Here is a 4,366-nt window from a genome sequence, read left to right on the forward strand (position 1 = left end):
CTACTTCCATAGTGATACTGCCTCGGAAACCCAAGGAGGGTTTCGCTATGAGTCGGGGCCGACTCGACGGCAAATAACAACAACAACATCAGAAAGTAGAACTCCAAGTTGTTTTTCACACCCTGACATACTCTGTATTAGGAGTTGTAACTGGTAACTCACCCTGTGATGGTTACACTAAAACAAAACAAATAAAAAAACAAAACCCATTGCCTTCAAGGCTATTCTGACTCATGGAGACAGGAGGTGTTACAGAGTAGAACTGCTCTCTAGAGTTTTCTTGGCTGTAATCTTTTCAGAAGCAGATTGCCACGCTTTTCTTCCATGGTATTGCTAGGTGGGTTTGAACCACCAACCTTCTGGATTAAAAATCCCGTGCAAACTGTTTGTGACACCCAGGGACCTTACATTAAAACGCATGCTGTTTCACTGTTCACCCTCTTCTTTATCACACTGATAAAAGATTTTTGCATTTATTCCATAATCTATTATTTCTTATGAATAAATGGAGCAACAGACTCCATTTATTACAATCTCCCCTACGTGCGAGACTTGCACTAGTATTACATATACCTTATTTTATTTAATAGGAGGAGCTCTGGTGGCATAGTGCCTAAGGCATGTCACTGCTAACCAGAAGGCTGGCAGTTCAAATCCACCAGCCACTTCTCAGAAGGAAGATTAGGCAATGTACGCCTGTAGTGATACCACCTCAGAAACCCAAGGAGGGGTCACTATGAGTCAGTTCTGATTAATCACCTTTTAAAAATTTTCAATTATGTCTATACATTTACAGAAAGTTATTTTTAAGTAAGCAGTTGGAAAATCTGTAAACCATATAAAACTATATTTTATAACCATTTTATGTATTTCAAATCAAATAGAGTACATTTTGAACTGAACATTTTTATGTTGTTTTTGTCTTCCCAGTTTTGTAGCAGTTGATATATTCTGGCCTGGAGATACTATGCATCAACCCACATGCTGCCTTAGTTTTTTCACTGATAATTTTGAATTACAAAATGCATGAGTCAAGGGCAATACAGCTTTAAACACTCATCAAATGCAACCACTGTTAACAAAATGTTTTTTCATTTATGGAAAAAATGTAAACAAAGAATAATTGCGCCTTATAAATATAATTCCAATTACTGCTGCAAACTGGAAACAGATGTGGTTTTTTAACTTGAAATCTTCCAAGATGGAACCATTTGGTATAAGCATTTTGTGAAGCAACACTGTCATCTGGTGGTTGATGTTAAGTATTAGATATTTCATGGCAGGGATGGGGATGGGGTAGGGTGTTACTTTGTTGACTCCTAACAGTATATCCTAGTCTCCTTTCCTCCATCTTATTACTCACCTAATTTGTAATAAGGAGCCCCGGTGGCACAGTGGTTAAGTGCTTGACTGCTAACAGAAATGTTTGCAGTTTTAACCCACTAGTTGCACAGAAGGAGAAAGATATGGCAGTCTGCTTCCCTACAGATTACAAACAACAACAAAAAAAAAAAAAAAAAAAACACTGCTATCGTGTGGATGCTGACTCTCCATTGGGTTTCTAAGGCAGTAAATCTTTATGATTGCCTGGCTAGTAGTCAAATGCCTTAGGCACTATACCACCAAAGCTTCTTCCCTAAAGATTATCTTGGAAATTCTATGGGGCCATTCTACTTTGTCCTATAGGGTCACTATGAGTCACAATCAACTAGACAGCAACAAGTTTGGTTTGGTTTTATCCAATTTAAAAAGAAAAAGTTGCCTTCAAACTAATTCAGACTCATGGTGACCCCAAGTGTTCAGGGTGGCAGTGCAATTCATAGGATTTCCAAGGATTTCCAGGACTTTCTTCCAACACATCTCTGGATGGGTTCAAAATGCCAACTTTTTGCTTAGTAGTTGAGTGCTTAACCATTTGCACCACAAAACGACTCCTATAGACAGAACAGAAACTATGATTTACACAGACAGAGTCTGCATGGATGATTGTAGCAGGAGTTCACTGCCTTAAAGCCTAGTAAGGTGGGACCCTGCCTGGGACCCATGATTTAGAGGACCCAGCTCAGCTCTTCCTCTCAGTCTGCACCCCTCTCCACAGGTCAAGGGGCTGCCTGCCCACTCCTGTGCCCTTTCTTCCTTCTACGTATCCTCTATCTCATCTCTACCACCACACAGTCCCAAGTTCCCGCATCCCTATTACTCTACTATTGTTCTTGTTTTGCCTGAGGTTTTAATGAATAATAACTGCTACCTATTCCCAGATATCATTTGCATTTAAGAAGTTTCCTGAAACATCATGACCCACCCCTTCCCAGCAAGAATAATGAAAGTGAATTTTAAAATACAAAAACAGGCCCATGGGTGACTTTTCTCACTTCAAATCATACCAATGCATGTTCCAAATCTTAGGTCTCTGCTGCCACCTTCAGGATGCTAGTCCCAACAGCATGGACTACTGCTGCTATTTCCATACAGGCATACCCAACTTTATTGTGCTTTGCAGACACTGCGTATTTTTTACAAAATAAGGTTTGTGACAACCTGGTGATGAGTGAGTCTATAGGCTCCCTATTTCCAACAGCAATATGCTCACTTCATGTCTCTCTGTCACATTTTGGTAATTCTCACATTATTTCAAACTTTCTCATAATGCTGTGGCACTTACTGTTCTTATTGTTAGGTGTTATCGAGTGAGTTTCAACTCATAATGACCCTATGTACAATGGAACAAAACACTGCCATGCCCTGTGCCATAGTCACAATCCTTGGTATGTTTGAGCCCAATGAGGCAGCCACTTTGTCAATCCATCTCACTGAGGGCCTTCTCCTTTTTCACTGACCCTCCACTTTACCAAGCATGATATCCTTCTCTAGGGAATGCTCCCTTCTGACAACATGACCAAAGTAGCTGAGATGAAGTCTGGCCATTCTTGCTTCCAACAAGTATTCTGGCTGCACTTCTTTCAGGACAGATTTGTTAATTCCTTTGGCAGTCCAGGGTACTCTCAGTATTCTTCACCCACACCACAACTCAAAAGCATCAACTCTTCTTTCATCTTCCTTATTCATTGTCCAGCTCTCACATGTATATGACACAATTGAAAATATCATAGCTTGAGTTAGCTTAACCTTAGTCTTCAAAAAGACATCTTTGTTTTTCACCACTTGAGAGAGGTCTTTTGCAGCAGGTCTTTTGCAAAGAAATACATTGTCTGATGTTTTGACTGCTGCTCCATTGGTCTTGATTGTAGAACCAAGTAATTGAAGTCTTTGACAACTTAAATCTTTTCTCCACTTACTGTGATGCTGCTCATTGGTCCAGTTGTGAGGATTTTTATTTTCTTTATATTGAAGTGTAATCTACACTGTGGTCTTTAATCTTCATCAGTAAGTGCATCGAGTCATCCTCACTTTCAGCAAGCAAAGTTGTGCTGTCTGCATATTGCAGGTTGTCAGTGAGTCTTCCTCCAATCCTAATGCCACATTCTTCTTCATATAGTCCAACTCTAGGATTATTTGCTCAGCATACAGATTGAACAAGTACGGTTAAAGGATATAACCCCGATGCAGTCCCTTCCTCATTTTAAACCATGCAGTGTCCCCTTGTTCTGTTCAAATGACAGCTTCCTAACCTATGCACAGGTTCCTCATGAGTACAATTAAGTGTTCAGGAATTCCCACTCTTCTCAATGTTATCCATAATTTGTTATGATTCACACAATTGGATGCTTTTGCGTAGTCAATAAAACACAAGTAAATATCTTTCCAGTACTCTTTGCTTTCAGCCAGGATCCATCTGACATCAACAATGATATCCTTCATTCCACCTCCTCTTCTGAATCCAACTTGCAGTTCTGGAAGTTCTGTCAATATACTTACCACTACAATCATTGTTGAATTACCTTCAGTAAGATTTTATTTGCATGTGATATTAACTATATTGTTCAGTAATATCCACATTCTGTGGGATCACCGTTCTTTGCAATGGGTACATATATGGATCTTTTCCAGTCAGTTGGCCAGGTAGCTGTCTTCCAAATCTCTTGGCATAGCCCAGTGAATGACTTCTATGCAGCATTTGTTTGCTGAAACATCTCAATGGGTATTCTGTCAATTCCTGGAGGCTTGTTTTTCACAACTCCCTCAGTGCAGCTCCGACTTCTTCCTTCAATACCATTGGTTCTTGATCATATGCCACCTCCTGTAATGGATGAACATCAACCAATTCTTTTTCCTACAATGATTCTGTGTATTACTTCCATCTTTTTTGATGTTTCCCACATCATTCAATATTTTGCCCATAGAATCTTTCAATATTGCAACTCCAGGCTTGAATTTTTTCTTCAGTTCTTTCAGCTTGAGAAAT

The sequence above is a fragment of the Orycteropus afer genome, unplaced genomic scaffold (assembly GCF_000298275.1).
Source record: "Orycteropus afer afer isolate SDZICR_OR568_19922 unplaced genomic scaffold, OryAfe1.0 scaffold00108, whole genome shotgun sequence".
Taxonomy (NCBI): domain Eukaryota; kingdom Metazoa; phylum Chordata; class Mammalia; order Tubulidentata; family Orycteropodidae; genus Orycteropus; species Orycteropus afer.